This window comes from Saccopteryx bilineata, chromosome 1 (genome assembly GCF_036850765.1).
Source record: "Saccopteryx bilineata isolate mSacBil1 chromosome 1, mSacBil1_pri_phased_curated, whole genome shotgun sequence".
NCBI lineage: Eukaryota > Metazoa > Chordata > Mammalia > Chiroptera > Emballonuridae > Saccopteryx > Saccopteryx bilineata.
Window position 1 is genome coordinate 24,092,469 of NC_089490.1, and position 17,164 is coordinate 24,109,632.

The 17,164-nt window shown below is 42.3% G+C and overlaps 1 protein-coding gene across 7 annotated transcripts in view; it reads right to left on the bottom strand.

Moving 5' to 3' along the window:
* Window positions 1-1,405, bottom strand: part of LOC136318919 (platelet-activating factor acetylhydrolase-like) — a 102,529-nt gene extending 101,124 nt beyond the window's left edge. For 3 of the 7 annotated variants that reach the window (XR_010728140.1, XM_066252039.1, XM_066252023.1), the window contains exon 1: window positions 741-950. The gene's annotated coding sequence lies outside the window, so the exon portion shown is untranslated. Of the gene's footprint in view, window positions 1-106; window positions 174-717; window positions 951-1,214 lie in introns of those variants that run through there. The other 4 variants (XM_066252058.1, XM_066252064.1, XM_066252049.1 and 1 more) reach the window with 4 other exon arrangements.
* Window positions 1,406-17,164: the final 15,759 nt, after the last annotated feature.

Here is a 17,164-nt window from a genome sequence, read left to right on the forward strand (position 1 = left end):
CTTATGTGCCCTTCAGGCTCCCCCTAAAAGCACCCCCACCTCTCCCTCCTCCTGGCACCTCCTCTGCGGCAACCCCGAGAACCACAGGCCTTATAGGAAACATCACCTTTCCGTGTGTGGAGATAGAAATTTCCAGTAGAAGCTCCAGGGGATGATGGGGAAGAGATATTCTCTGCCTCCAGGTGTGTCTGACCTTTTACAAACAAGCCCCTCCAGGGGGTAGCACAGCGGGGATCGCGCGGGGCTGGCGGGCAGGAGGGGGCGGGGAGGCCCTGGGATGGGAGGAGTAGGGAGCGGCACGGAGGCATTGCTTCGTTTCTGCAATTCTGGCCCTAACACAGCCACCCAGAACTGGGTTGATGCAGAAGCGAGAGTCTCAAAAGGGAGCGTTTTGTTTGGTTTGTTTTGTTCCAGCGAGAGATCTATAGATAAGAAAAGTCCCCGGGTTCCGACTTCCCCTCGCCCGATTCTCCCTCTCGGCACCGAATTCTCGGGGAAAGGTTCCGAAGAACTGGGTTTCAATTCCGTCCCGCTGACCGCAAACACCCCAGAGCTGTCCCCGAGGGCGGCGGGGACCGAGAGCCCAGCGCAGGCCAGGGGGCGGGTACCATCCCAGCCACGCCGCCACCCCCACCCGAGCTCCAGGTCCCCCCGCTCCGGCGCGGCGCCGGTCCAGCCTGAGCCCCGCCGGCCCCGCACCTGTCCCGGGCCCCGCACCTCTCCCCTGGGTCCCTCCTCACCCGGCGCTGCGCGGAGCTGCTTTCAGGAACCAGGCACTCTGAGCGCGATTCGAGGCGCCCGGACGCGACCCGAGCGTGCCAAGCCCGACCGTGTTCTCACTGCCGGCAGCTGTCACCGAAGCCGCGGGGCTGCAGGACAACTCATTGGTACTCAAGTATTCGGCCTTGGTCTGCGGCCGCGCGGTCTTACCGCCCGCCTGCCCCGACCCTCCCCCGGAGGCAGGCGGAGGAGAGATGGGGAGGAGCGTGTGGCCACCTGCCTCCCACAAGCAGAATCAGCTTAGCACGCGAGGGTGCTCCTTCCCCAGGCCTGGGGTCCCACAATCTGTATCTGCGGGTTACCTTATCCCGCCCTAGGATGGACCCAGACTGCGCCTGGGGCGGTGCTGTGCCCACTACTCCCTTCCATTTCTCAGACTCCATCTGATTCCTATCAGATCTGTTCCCTCTTTAATTCGCCCACATCAAGCCAACCTTGCTTGTTTCGCTGGATTCCCTCTGTTTGCATCTGTAGTCTGCCATACCCAGCGCATTCCGCATTTCAGTGTATTGTAGGGTGGACACCAATTCAAAAACTGTGCAGACTATGCTGTAGATTGGAAGGCCTGTCACCCTGTGGTTTCTTTTCTCCGTGGAAATACAATGCAAGGCAGCCAGGAAGAGCGAGCATGACTTGGGGGGAAATGGTGTATGAAGGGCTTATCTCATAGCTTATTTTATTCCAATTATTTGGAGGTTAGTTGAAATTCTCTCCTCTATTTCACAATGCTTTCTCTTCAGTCCACTTTCCCTTTTATTTAATTTATTTATTTTTATAGGGGTGGGGGAGAGGAGGGAGGGCCAGGAAGCATCAACTCGTAGTTGCTTCTTCTATGTGCCTTGACCTGGCAATTCAGGGGTTTTGAACGGGTGACCTCAGCATTCCAGGTCCACACTTTATGCACTGTGCTACCATGGGTCAGGTGGTCCACTATTCATTGAAAGTTTCAGTTAGAGACTCAGGGAATGTAGTTTGAAATTTATATCTGGTGTTATTAACATTTGTATTTTTTTAAGTAGTGATTTTTGTGGGTTTTTTGTGGGCAGGTAATGGAACTGTAAATAAAATTGATTTTATTTTTATTCTGAAGACCCAGCAGGAAGAAGTCATGGATTATAGCTCATTTCTCCCATTTACCAATTAATGCTTTGACTTTGGGTAAATTCTGCTTCTCAGTTTCCTCATTACTAATAAGGAGATAGTCAAAGTACATTAGTCGGAGGCACCTTGTTAAGATGAAATGGAGATGTATGTGGAACACTTAGGGTGATCTTGTCTCATGGGAAACATTCAACACTGTTATGGAATATTAATACTTATAAAGGAGCAGTGACTTATATAAACCTAAAGGATAAAAAATTAAATACACTACAACCATATTAGCCTAATGACATTTTCCTGTACTACCTGATATGAGCTCATGTAAAACAAGTTGCCCAGACTATTAATTTAAAAGGGTACGCATAATCTAAAAGAGTACCCACTTTTGAAGAATAAGAACGTGTGAAAAGAAAGCCTTCACCAAGACAGTGGCTTTCAAGAATGAGTACGAGTTCCTCTGGGATGAAGAGAGGAAGAGACTGCCACAGAATGTGGAACTGCGTGAGCAAAGGCACAGGGACCTACAAGTGAGCCCCATACCTTGGGCATATCAAGTTCTCCATGTGGCAGGAGCGTCGCATATAGAGATAAGATGGGGCAGAAGGTCAGGATATACAGGTGAGCTGTGACTACGGCAGTCTTCTGAGTAAGACAGTAGTTTGTTTCGTGAGCTTCTTGAGGACAAGAACTACATCATTTTTATTAGCCAGCATCCAGGTAGGAACCTAGCACACAGTAGTTGCCCAATAAAGATTTTCTGAATGAATGGAAAATATCTTTGGGTCAGTGAGGAGCCACCAAATTTTTAAGTAGAAGAGTCATGTTTCTTATTTTTGGAAGATAATTTTGTACTGAAAAAAGATGAATTGAGATTGGAGAAACCAAACGCAGGAATGGATCAGGAGGCTGTTAGGAGGAAGGTGATGATGTAACACAGGATAGTGACTGGGAATTGAGATCGGCACATCTACTCCAAAGATGTTAGCAAAGCAGACATGGGTGTCAGGATCAATAAAAGGAAGGAGTCCAAAATGGCCCTGAGATTTCTAGCTGGGGAAACCAAGTAGGAGATGGACCATTAATTGAGAAAGAGAAATAGGACAAGAAACAGGTTGGAGAAGTGAGCTAATAAATGCAATTCTGTGTATACTGAGAGTGAAAGAGCTGAGGATAGTGTTTTAAAAATTGTGAGTCTGGAATAATTAATGGCTTATGAAATCTACTTGGTGAACTTAGACAAGTAGTTTTTTAATGAAATGGAACATGATAAGTTTTAAAGTGTTTCATACATGGTAAAGTTAAGTGTTTTTTCCTAGGATTTTCATTTGCATATATATAGGTATGTATGTGACTGATGTAAAATAAATTTTCACCATATGTCAAAAATATTTGAGCCTGATCAGGTGGACAATTCGGTGGATAGAGCATCAACCTGAGATACTGAAGACCCATGTTCAAAACCCTGAGGTCACCAGCTTGAGCATGAGGTCAGTGCCTTGAATGTGGGACTATAGACATGACCTCATGGTTGCTGGCTTAAGTTCAAAAGTTGCTGGTTTGAGCAAGGAGTCACTCTGTCCTCTGTAGATGCTTGGTCAAGTCACATATGAGAAAGCAATCAATGAACAACTAAGGTGCTGCAACAAATAATTGATGCTTCTCATCTCTCTCCCTTCTTGTCTGTCTGTCCCTATCTGTCCTTCTCTCTGTCTCTCTCTGTCCATGTCACAAAACAAACAAACAAAAATAAAACCCTAAATGTAGATTTCTTTGAAGACATTTTATGGAGAAGGAAAGGAAAAAGACATGGCTGCCACTTGAGTGAGAAAAAACAGAGAAGAGTGACAATCTGGGGGTGTGGTCATGAGATGTGCCTGAGGATGTCTGAAGCCCCTGAGCCCCATGGTGGCTGGAATTCGCTCATCAGTGATGGAGTCAATCTGTTTGGTGATGTGATTTCCCGGGGGATGTTTGCCAGTCCGGACACAGGACCAGAGAGGAGCATTACCTATGCTTGGGGATGAAGACAGTAGATTGGCGAAAGGCAAAACAAATACAGGAACTGATAGTAATCTGAAAAGATAGACATATATTTTCTAGTTAAGATGTAATACATTTGTATTGTTAGTGATCAAAACAACAACAAAGAAATAAAAATAAAAATTGAAAAGTGGGGGTGCTGCTATCACCCTGGCATCATAAGGTAATTATTCAACAGTGTGGTACATGTCTTCCAGACACTGCTCCAGACTAAAGTATGATAATTAAAAAGAGCTGAGTCAGGCAGACCTGGGCTTGTAGCCAGTACAACTTTACTACCTCGAAGGCCTTGGGAAGTTACATCGCATTTTAACGCCTAGTTTCCTAATCTGTAAAATAGAAATAATAATAGCATCTATATCACAGGGTTGCAGTGAAGAGTAAATGGATCATGCATGTAAATTGCTTAAAACAATATTTGGTAAGCAGCCTGACCAGGCGGTGGCGCAGTGGATAGAGCATCGGACTAGGATGCGAAGAACCCAGGTTTGAGACCCCGAGGTCACTAGCTTGAGTGTGGGCTCATCTGGTTTGAGCAAAGCTCACCAGCTTGGACCCAAGGTCGCTGGCTCAAGCAAGGGGTTACTCGGTCTGCTGAAGGCCCACGGTCAAGGCACATATGAGAAAGCAATCAATGAACAACTAAGGTGTCGCAATGAAAAACTGATGATTGATGCTTCTCATCTCTCTTCGTTCCTGTCTGTCTGTCCCTACTTATCCCTCTCTCTGACTCTGTCTCTGTAAAAAAAAAAAATTTGGTAAGCAGAGTGAACACTTGATATACCTCGGTTTTCGTTAACTTTGGTTATTGTCTGTTTCGATTTTCGTTGATTTCTTCTGTGAAAAATTTGTCTCCCTTTTTGTTGGTTACCCACATGACCTCGCTGCTATTTTTGCAAAAACAAAGGGCCACCCATGCATTCTCCTTCTCAGTGTGGAGTTGTTTCTCGTTGTGTGGACATCATCCCACGCATCTAGCCAAACAATCCCATTGCTTTCCAGTCTTTTTGTGATTTTTGTATTGATTGCCAGTGCAAATACTAAAATTACATGTAAGTAATTACTGCGTATACAGTATTTAGTGTAATGTGTTTTATGTATGTATTTTAGAGTGTCTAGAACAAATTAATAGGATTTACATTTATTCATATAGTTTCAGATTTTGCCAATTGTTTTCAGATTATTGATGAAAACCAATGTGTCACTGTGTGTTTATATATATACATAATACACACACACACATATATATATATATACACACACACTTATGGGAAAGAGAATTCATAGAAATACACACATACATAACATAAATAAACAGGAAGAACTGAAAAATATTGGTGATCTGAGTGTGTTGGAAGAAACCACCTTGGGCAGTGACAGAATTAGGAGGTTCGAGTGTACAGTGTCATGGTTGGAGAGTGGCATTTGAAGTACAGGGCTTCAGAGGTAAAGTCCTCCCAGAAGACAGCAGGTCCCACAGGGTCATGCCTCTACGTTTCTAAAGTGGAGAGAAAATAAAGAATCTTCTAGTCAATATTTTAGCCAATTCCAAAATTCATTATTCAGTGCCAGGCTTAGCCTTCATTCCTCTTTGGAATGAAGTCTTTGTGCCTTTTGGAAACTTGGTTTACAAGAAACTCTGCGGATGACACAATCTACTTAACTGTGTGCATTCAGTACGTTGGCTCTTAAGTTCTGGCCTGTCAAACCAGTCTCGAAGATGCTCCTTCTTGCTCAAGCATTGATAACATCTCTGCTAACCTCAGTCAAGAGGTAGGAGGTTTTGTGCTACGTCCAGGACTCCCAGGTTTCTCTCAGGGGCTCCATGATTCATAGTCACCTGGCTCCTTAATCCAGTCATTCAGTTGTTGATTTCACCTGCACAATGTCATCAATTCCCTCTTCCCCTTCCTACCATTACCATGCCAATCAAGGTCCTCAAAAACTCTGCCCTTGACATCTACACAATGTGTTTCTGGTCAGACGAGTTATGCATGCTCATTATAGGAAAAATTCAGTTTAGCTAATACAAATTCCATGTGCAGCCTTTTAAACTTTTCTCTATATAAACAGGTGCATGCATATATGCTAAAATTTTGGTCAGTTTGATTAAATTCTATTCTAACTTAGCAATATAACACTAAGCTTTTGCTAAGCCAATAAGCACACATGTGCAGTATCAGTTTAAATGGCTCTACATTTTTGCTTATTAGTAGAAATTTAGGTTTATTTATTAGAAATTTTGATATTTACAATTTACAATTTTTAGGTTTTTTTTTTTTTTTCAGAGACAGAGAGAGTCAGAGAGAGGGATAGATAGGGACAGATAGACAGGAACGGAGAGAGATGAGAAGCATCAATCATCAGTTTTTCATTGCAACACCCTAGTTGTTCATTGATTGCTTTCTCATATGTGCCTTGACCGCGGGCATTCAGCAGACCGAGTGACCTTTTGCTCGAGCCAGTGACCTTGGATCCTAACTGGTGAGCTTTGCTTAAACCAGATGAGCCCAGGCTCAAGCTGGCGACCTCAGGGTCTCGAACCTGGGTCCTCCGCATCCCAGTTCGACGCTCTATCCACTGCACCACCGCCTGGTCAGGCTAAAATTTTTAGGTTTTAAAATAGCACTTCGGTGAATAACATTGCAGTTAAATCTTGGTGTATGTTTTTTTTTGTTGTTGTTTGTTTGTTTTGTTTTTTTGTTTTTGTATTTTTCTGAAGTTGGAAACGGGAAGGCAGTCTGACAGACTCCTGCATGTACCTGACCGGGATCCACCGGCATGCCCACCAGGGGGCGATGCTCTGCCCATCTGGGGCGTTGCTCTGTTGCAACCAGAGGCATTCTAGTGCCTGAAGCAGAGGCCGTAGAGCCATCCTCAGTGCCTGGGCCAACTTTGCTCCAATGGAGCCCTGGCTGCAGGAGGGGAAGAGAGAGACAGAGAGGAAGGAGAGGGGGAGGGGTGGAGAAGCAGATGGGCGCTTCTCCTGTGTGCCCTGGCCGGGAATCAAACCCAGGACTCCTGCACACCAGGCCGACGCTCTACCACTGAGCCAACTGGCCAGGGCAGACTTGGTGCATGTTTTAAATTACTTCTTTGTGATAAACCTCTAGAAATGAATTTTCTGAGTCTAAGTTTATGCATTTTTATTGCCTTCTTAGTCTTTTTCTCTCCAACATCAGTGTCCCTCACCCTAGTATGTTATAACTTCTTGTGGCAAATTACTCCTCTGAACATGGTGGACTTGTAACCATTTCACTTCCTCATTCAGAAACTGTCACAGGGAAAAATAAAGTTAGATATCTTGCAATGGCATCTGAGGCCTTAAGGATCTGGCCTCAACCTTTTCTAATTTAGATTTTCCCTGTTCAACTCACTCCACACTCATTCAGTTCGGACTCCATGCTGGGGTAGCCCCTTTACTTATAAAGTTCCTACTTTGTCGTTCGATCCTGAGAAGGAGCATGTGGCATCCTCAAACTGGATGATTGAATGAGTGTTGGATTAGTTGATAACTGTTTACGAAGATGAGAGTAGAATTTAGTGAATCCCTCAAGGCATAGTGCAGTACCTCTGGGCAATGACACTAGGGACCCTTACCAGCCAGGGGGCCTGATGGAGCAAGGGGAGAGAGAGAGACAGCAGTGACTGGGCCCTGGCTAGGATAATTTCACAGAGTGGGCTACCTGACAGGAGTTGTGACTTCTGCAGCAAGCCCCTGACAACCAGGCAGAAAATTGCAGGACTTAATACCCTAGCCCTACCTTCCATCCACCCACAGATGTCCTGCTGGGGACTGGCCAGGCCTCGCTGGAAGCCAGAGAGCACTGGAGCCCCTGGACACTGTCCCTGCAGGTAACCTTCCCTGATTAATAGTAGAGAACGGAGATGACGTCAGAGTAATGGCGGGGTAGGAAGCGATACCGATAAATCTCCCCCAAAACTCAACAAGATCTTCAACCAGAAACAGAAAAACCTATACTTAGAGCCTCCAGATGCTTCGCAATACACCCAAAGGTATGGTTGAGTGAAAAATTGGCTAAATATATAACCAAACCCCGAAGGAAATAGGGAGTAAGAAATGCTCCGCCTTCCTCACTAACCTAAACAGGGCGGCTTTCTCTGGTAACTGTGAATATAGAAATTGAGGCGGGCAAAGGGGGTGAATAGATCCAGGCCGTGGCACAAACGGCCAAACCAGGCTGTGGCACAGAGATCCAAGCCGAGGAAAAAACTGATCCTGTGGCAACCCGGGCAATACAAGCTAACACTCGCGCCAAACCCAAACAAAGAAAGACAAGTGGAGCAGCCATTTTACCCGGTCTCCTGGTCAGCGTGCGCGCAGTTAGTGGGCAAGAGATTTCTTCCTAGGCCCCGGGAGTGGGTGCCCGTGTTGCCCCACGGAGAGGCAGGGTCAGAGGCCTTTCTGTGGGCCGAGGGCAGAGTCTCTGGGCAGCCCCAGCGACCTGGGAAAGCCACGCATGGGAGGGAGTGAGAACTAATTCCAACGGTGGAGATTTTCCGTGCTGGAGGGTGTTTCACTCAGAGGGAAACGCGGCCGGCCTCATATCCTGGTTTGCACACGCAGATAGTGAATGAGAGATTCCTCCGAGTGCCTCGGCAGTGCGCGCCCATGTTATCGCACAGAGGGGCAGAGTCAGGGGCCTTTGTGTGGGCCAAAGCGGAATCTCGGGCCGCCCCAGCGCCTTGCAAAAGCCGTGCACGGGGACGGAGCGAGACTCAATTCCAATGCTACAACTTTTCCCTGCGGTTGGGGGTTTCACTCAGAGCGTGAGACTGCTGGCCGGATATCCTGGTCGCAGACAGTGAGTGAGAGTTTCCTCCAAGCGCCCTGGAAGTGGGCGCCTGCCTGTGTTACCGGACAGAGTGGCAGAACCAGAGGTCTTTGAGTGGGCGGAAAGCCCGCCTGATTATGCTAGCAGCTCTGACTGACTGAGCCTTACACAGAGCCCTGTGCTGAGTGGAAATAGAGTGGGGAGTTGCCAGCTCGTTGAGCCTCTTACTATCCAGGCAAAGGCAGCAGCAACCCCATAGCTGGATTATCAGGCTACTAATTGAGGAAGGAAAGACTAGGAGAAAGGCTCCAGGAACATGGACTCTCTCACTGTCGGAGCCTATAAATGCTAATGAGCCTCGACTGCCAATGAGACTAAAGCACAATACATGACATTGCCATAGAGACTTATCAACTGCAAACCTCTACCTGAGAGTGCCAAAGGGGCAGAACCCGGGGTACAGAGTCACCGACCAGGAAGAGGGAGAGAAAAGAAAAAGCAAGAAGATAACCTCTCAAAATCAAGAATAATCTGCAGACTTTATAACCTATCCCATTTTATTATATTTGTTCGTTTGTTTCTCTTATCTTCATTCTTGATACTTTTTTTCCTCCTTCAATTTGGCCGATTAACTCTCTGCCGGTCTTACTCTCTCCTCTCCTTGAACTACACTACCCATAAGTGTTACATCTCCCATTATCTTTTCTCTTCTCTTCCTTTCTCTCTATGAGGGTTGCACTCCAAAACCCTTAACTCTCTCTCTCCTTTCTTTTTTCTTCTTTTAGTGGTTCCCTCTTTTTTTCTCTCTCTCTCTCTTTCTTTTCTCCCTCTATATTAGTTTCTTCCTTTCTCCTTTACATCTCCTCTCATTCAAACCTCAATAACAAACAAATTATCTTATCTGGGACCCAAACTTATGTTTGTGGCATTTTGGGGGGTTTTTACTTCACCTTTTTAACTCACTAGCAGTGCTCCCATCCCTGGCTCTCCATATTATCTAGTTCTTGTTCCACTAACTACAATAGTAATTTTTTAATTTGTCCCCCCATTTTTCCGTTTTCCTCTTATTCCTCTCATCATAACTCTTAGACAACCAACACCTAAAAGCAAATCATTTTATTCTTGACCCAAATTTTTTCCTTATTTGCTTTTTGTGGGTCCATACGCTCTTTTTTTTTCTTTTTTCATTTTTTTTTTTTTCTTTTTTTTTTTGCCCCTTCATTACTTTTCCCCAATTCAGGCCCTCCATCACAGGCATTGTTTGTTATAATTCACAGTTCACCACAAGATTTTCTTGAGAAAGAGGGGAGAGGAGAGGAGAGGAAAAAAGGAAGGGGGGAATAATTTCCTTTTTTAAAAATTTTTATTTTATTTTATTTTTCTTTATTTCATTATTAATTTTTTTAAAAAAACAACTCTTTTCGAATTTTTATTATTTTATTATTTTTTTAACTTTTTATTCTTTATTAAATCTCATTAATACTATCAACAAAAGCACCCTCAGATGCCATTAAGGAAGAGAAAATCGAATATCATGGATACAAAAGAAAGAGAGGTAACACAGATAGATGAGGAAAAATCTATGGAGAAAAAATTTAATATATTGGAAACCTTGGAGCTAAATGACAGAGAATTCAAGATAGAAATCCTAAAAATCCTCTGAGATATACAAGAAAACACAGAAAGGCAATTTAGGGAGCTCAGAAAACAACTCAATGAACACAAAGAATATATGTCCAAGGAAATTGAAACTATAAAAACAAATCAAGCAGAGATGAAAAACTCAATTCACGAGCTGAAAAACGAAGTAACAAGCTTAGCTAATAGAACAGGTCAGATAGAAGAGAGGATTAGTGAAATAGAAGACAAGCAACTTGAGGCACAACAGAGAGAAGAAGAAAGAGACTCAAAAATTAAAAAAAATGAGATAGCCCTACAAGAATTATCTGACTCCATCAAAAAGAATAACATAAGAATAATAGGTATATCAGAGGGAGAAGAGAGAGAAAATGGAATGGAGAACATACTCAAACAAATAATAGATGAGAACTTTCCAAGCCTGTGGAAAGAACTAAAGCCTCAAGTTCAAGAAGCAAACAGAACTCCGAGTTTTCTTAACCCCAAAAAACCTACTCCAAGGCATATCATAATGAAATTGACACAAACCAACAGCAAAGAAAAACTTCTCAAGGCAGCCAGGGAAAAGAAGAATACAACATATAAAGGAAGGCCCATTAGATTATCATCAGATTTCTCAGCAGAAACTCTACAAGCTAGAAGAGAGTGGACCCCAATATTTAAAGTCCTGAAAGAGAGGAACTTTCAGCCACGAATACTATACCCATCAAAGCTATCCTTCAAATATGAAGGAGAAATAAAAACATTCATAGATACAGAAAAGATGAGGGAATTTATCATCAGAAAACCCCCACTCCAGGAATTACTAAAGGGGGTTCTCCAATCAGATAGAAAGAACAAAAAAAAACCAGCCACAAGTAAAAGCTCCAAGAAGAACACAATAAAACCAAATTTAAACTATGACAACAACAAAAAGAAAGAGGGGGAGAAGATGGAGATTAACAGTAGCAAAGGACGATGGGGTGCAAAAGTACTCACAAAATAGTTCGCTACAATGAACAGGGTAGGGACCCTTTTCATTACTCAAAGGTAACCACCTTGAAAAAACCACCACAGAAGCACATGAGATAAAAAAGATAGCAACAGAGGAAAGATGTATGGAATACAACCAAATAAAAACAAAAGATAGAAAAACGAAAGAGAAGGATCAAACAAGACACAAAACTAACAGAAAGCAAGATATAAAATGGCAATAGGGAACTCACAAGTATCAATAATTACACTAAATGTAAACGGATTAAACTCACCAATAAAAAGGCACAGAGTAGCAGAATGGATTAAAAAAGAAAATCCAACTGTATGCTGCCTACAGGAAACTCATCTAAGTAACAAGGATAAAAACAAATTCAAAGTGAAAGGCTGGAAAACAATACTCTAAGCAAATAACATCCAAAAAAAAGCAGGTGTAGCAATACTCATATCGGATAATGCTGACTACAAGACAGGAAAAGTACTCAGAGACAAAAATGGCCATTTCATAATGGCTAAGGGGACACTGAATCAAGAAGACATAACAATTCTTAATATATATGCACCAAACCAAGGAGCACCAAAATATATAAGACAGCTACTTATTGATCTTAAAACAAAAACTGACAAAAACACAATCATACTTGGAGACCTCAATACACTGCTGACGGCTCTAGATCGGTCATCCAAACAGAGAATCAATAAAGACATAGTGGCCTTAAACAAAACACTAGAGCACCTGGATATGATAGACATCTACAGGACATTTCATCCCAAAGTGACTGAGTATACAACAACATATTAAAAAAATAATACATCATGATCAAGTGGGATTCATCCCAGAATCTCAAGGATGGTTCAACATACGTAAAAACGGTTAACGTAATACACCATTTCAACAAAACTAAGAACAAAAACCACATGATCTTATCAATAGACGCAGAAAAGGCTTTTGATAAAATACAACACAATTTTATGTTTAAGACTCTCAACAAAATGGGTATAGAAGGAAAATATCTCAACATGATAAAGGCCATATATGATAAACCATCAGCTAACATCATATTAAATGGCACTAAATTAAAGGCTTTCCCCCTTAAATCAGGAACAAGACAGGGTTGTCCACTCTCTCCACTCTTATTTAATGTGGTACTAGAGGTTCTAGCCAGAGCAATCAGACAAGACAAAGAAATAAAAGGCATCCATATCGGAAAAGAAGAAGTAAAGGTATCACTTTTTGCAGATGATATGATCCTATACATCGAAAACCCCAAAGAATCCACAAAAAGACTACTAGAAACAATAAGCCAATACAGTAAGGTCGCAGGATACAAAATTAACATACAGAAGTCAATAGCCTTTCTATATGCCAACAATGAAACAACTGAGAAGGAACTCAAAAGAATAATCCCCTTCACGATTGCAACAAAAAAAATAAAATACTTAGGAATAAACATAACAAAGAATGTAAAGGACTTATATAATGAAAACTATAAACCATTGTTAAGGGAAATCGAAAAAGATATAATGAGATGGAAGAATATACCTTGTTCTTGGCTAGGAAGAATAAATATAATCAAGATGGCTATATTACCCAAAGCAATATACAAATTTAATGCAATTCCCATCAAACTTCCAATGACTTTTTTTAAAGAAATAGAGCAAAAAATCATCAGATTTATATGGAACTATAAAAAACCCCGAATAGCCAAAGCAATCCTAAAGAAAAAGAATGAAGCTGGGGGCATTACAATACCTGACTTCAAACTCTATTATAGGGCCACGACAATCAAAACAGCATGGTATTGGCAGAAAATAGACACTCAGACCAATGGAACAGAATAGAAAGTCCAGAAATAAAACCACATATATATAGTCAAATAATTTTTGATAAAGGGGCCAACAACACACAATGGAGAAAAGAAAGCCTCTTCAATAAATGGTGCTGGGAAAACTGGAAAGCCACATGCAAAAGAATGAAACTGGACTACAGTCTCTCCCCCTGTACAAAAATTAACTCAAAATGGATCAAAGATCTAAACATAAGACCTGAAACAATTAAGTACATAGAAGAAGACATAGGTACTCAAGTCATGGACCTGGGTTTTAAAGAGCATTTTATGAATTTGACTCCACAGGCAAGAGAAGTGAAGGCAAAAATTAATGAATGGGACTACATCAGACTAAGAAGATTTTTGCTCAGCAAGAGAAACTGATAACAAAATAAACAGAAAGCCAACTAAATGGGAAATGATATTTTCAAACAACAGCTCAGATAAGGGCCTAATATCCAAAATATACAAAGAACTCATAAAACTCAACGACAAACAAACAAACAAACAATCCAATAAAAAAATGGGAAGAGGATATGAATAGACACTTCTCCCAGGAAGAAATACAAATGGCCAACAGATATATGAAAAGATGCTCATCTTCTTTAGCTATTAGAGAAATGCAAATCAAAACGGCAATGAGATACCACCTCACACCTGTTCGATTAGCTGTTATTAGCAAGACAGGTAATAGCAAATGTTGGAGAGGCTGTGGAGAAAAAGGAACCCTCATACACTGTTGGTGGGAATGTAAAGTAGTACAACCATTATGGAAGAAAGTATGGTGGTTCCTCAAAAAACTGAAAATAGAACTACCTTATGACCCAGCAATCCCTCTACTGGGTATATATCCCCAAAACTCAGAAACATTGATACGTAAAGACACATGCAGCCCCATGTTTATTGCAGCATTGTTCACAGTGGCCAGGACATGGAAACAACTAAAAAACCCATCAATAGATGACTGGATAAAGAAGATGTGGCACATATACACTATGGAATACTACTCAGCCATAAGAAATGATGACATCAGAACATTTACAGCAAAATGGTGGGATCTTGATAACATGATACGAAGCGAAATAAGTAAATCAGAAAAAACCAGGAACTCTATTATTCCATACGTAGGTGGGACATAATAGTGAAACTAAGAGACATTGATAAGAGTGTTGTGGTTATGGGGGGGAGGGGGGAATGGGAGAGGGATAGGGGGTGGGGAGGGGCACAAAGAAAACAAGATAGAAGGTGACAGAGGACAATCTGACTTTGGGTGGTGGGTATGCAACATAATTGAACGACAAGATAACCTGGACTTGTTATCTTTGAATATATGTATCCTGATTTATTGATGTCACCCCATTAAAAAAAATAAAATTATTAAAAAAAAATAGTAGAGAACGGATCTGCTGGGACAAACAGCAGATTTCCAGCATTTTCTAAAGATTCCTACATGTTATGTCTGCAAGTAACAAGAAGCTTTAGTGCTCATTGCTGGACTTTTAGCACAGCCTCCGTTATATTTTATTTGTGCAAGACCTTATCTCTAAATGAGAACAATAACCCTTTAAGGATAGATATGGCCTTTTCACATGTGTGATCAGAAACTCAGGGAAATTTTGTTGTGAATTTATCCCCTACAGAGGGACTTCCTTAAGGCAGTTGAGGCACAGGCAACACTCCATGGAAGAAAATAGAAAAGGTGAAATGTTTGGACATGGCTTCTACGTACAAGGGGTATTAGACACAAAGACAGTAACACAGAGCCCATACCAAATCCTAAAGTCAGCATGTGAGGGAGCTATGTAGACCTACCTTCAGGTTGTGCAGCACCCAGGGGCAGCTAACAGAAGAACTGCAGCTGTGTGTCTGAAGGGTACAAGATGACAAAGTAACACCTTAGGGAAAATGTGGCCACCTGGAAATCCCGACTCCCCAGAACAAGATTCCACAAGCCTCCGGCTGGACAGGCACACATCTCCCACTCGTGCTGCTCATCAGTGATGCTGGAATCCCAGCCCACCCTCCCTTTTCTCCTGTCTGATCCCAGGGATGGTCCAAGATGTCAACCAAAGTCCTCCTTCCTGAGTAGGAGGCCCAGTGAAAGCTCCCACAGATGTGTATGAGGAAGAAAGGAGCAGAAGACTCGGAAGTCACAAATGGAAGCCGACTCTCACCTTCCCAGTCCCAGATGCGGGGACCGAGTGTGATCAGTTCTCCCACTCTCCACGGGAAGTAAACATCCCTGGTCTAAGCAAGCTTAAGCCCTCAGCCTCCATTTCTTTGCTCATAAACTATCTATATCTGCAACTTAGGACTGATGAGTTAACACCCATAGAACACCTAGAACAATGCCCGGTGCACAAAGCATTCAACAAATATGTCATTCCCTTTTCACCACTCCCAGTTCCTATGTCACCATTCTGTCCACCTCACTGCCTTGCCTCTTTCACAAGTATTGGTTTGAAGTTGAAACTATATTCTTTCCCAGGTGCAGAAGCCTTACTTTAATTACTCTTGCATGATGAATGGCTTTCATTTATCTCTGAAGAGGCAAAGTAGCAGAATAGATAAGATCATAGTAGTTATCGAACGACCTGGGTTGTCTGGTGATTAGCTTTGCTACCTAAGCCATACTCGATTCCTCTGTGCCTTACTTCACCCTTCTGTAAAGTAGGGATAATACTTGTACCTGCCCACATGATTAAACTTGTTAAAAATATGTTAAAGCATTGAGAACAGAGCCTATATGGGCTTGTTATTATCACCTTCTTTAGAACTGGAGGGAGGTAGAAGAGAATCATTCAGTGTCCTGAGCAGGGCTCAACAGTAAGCAATAAATATTCAAAGGAAGAGCAAAGCTGCCCAGCTCAACTTGAACTTGTGATCACTGTTCAGCTACTCTGCGTGCAGCTTACCGAGGGTGGGGGAAGTTGTACGAGATGAATTAAAACCCAGTAGCAGTGTGACTCATTAAGTAAGTTCACGACAGTAGGTCTTAATATTCTCATCTAGTAAACAAATTTTGACTCATGATTTCTAGAGTTCTTTCCTGGTTTAAAAATGGCTTTGATTCTGTGGGGCAAAAGACTTTACCGATGTCACCTTAGTCAAGAGTGTTAGTCTCAGTGCTTGAGTCAATATGACAGAAGGTCACTGACCCCAGATGAAATGATTCACCAGCCACAAAGTTACACTGACAACATTGAAAAGCATTTACCACACAAATTCAGTATCGCATTATCTGCTCCTACTACTTGTAGTGTACAAAGAATTACCGGTTTTGTAAGATCAGAATTTACCTTTATCTTATGTTTATATAGCCTTGTTCAGGCCAAAAATTTAAATATTTTAGATAAAAATACTCCTTTTTAGTTATTTCTCCATCACTTTTCTCTTTACTCATCAGGAGTCCTGGGGCTTCTCCCTGTGACCTCTTCACTTCCTGGCCAGCTAATCACTTGTCAAGATCTGGGAGTCAGAAACCTATTATAGATTCCCCCACTATGCAAAACTAGTCCTTCCTATGAAACTTTTAATAAGCTGAAATGGCATAAAGCAAAGGCATAATTACCATTAATCTGTATAGAAAAAAATTTGAGCGTTCTCCGACCCCAAAATAACCTACTAAGTCATAACAAATATACTTAATTACATCTGGTTGTACACTAAACAACACTCTCACAGCTCTCTTAGGTTTTTCTGGTACCTTACAATTTATTTTGCTTCAGATGCCCACAATACATTGCGATAACACAGAAGCTCACAGACACAGCTCAGAGAGGCTTGATGCTGAGATGTGGGTGTGGTTGGCAGGGGCAGAGCTCGGTGGGGCTGCTCTCACTGTTTGGGACCTGCACTGCCACTATAAAGGTTGCTGCAAAACCAATGCTGAATTATTTTCGCCTTTTGCCATAAAACTGAGAAGCGCCTTTGGATTTCTTTTGATTAGCACAAGATAGGTTCTAACAAACGTAAGTTTTCATAAGAGCGAAATGATAGAATGCGAAC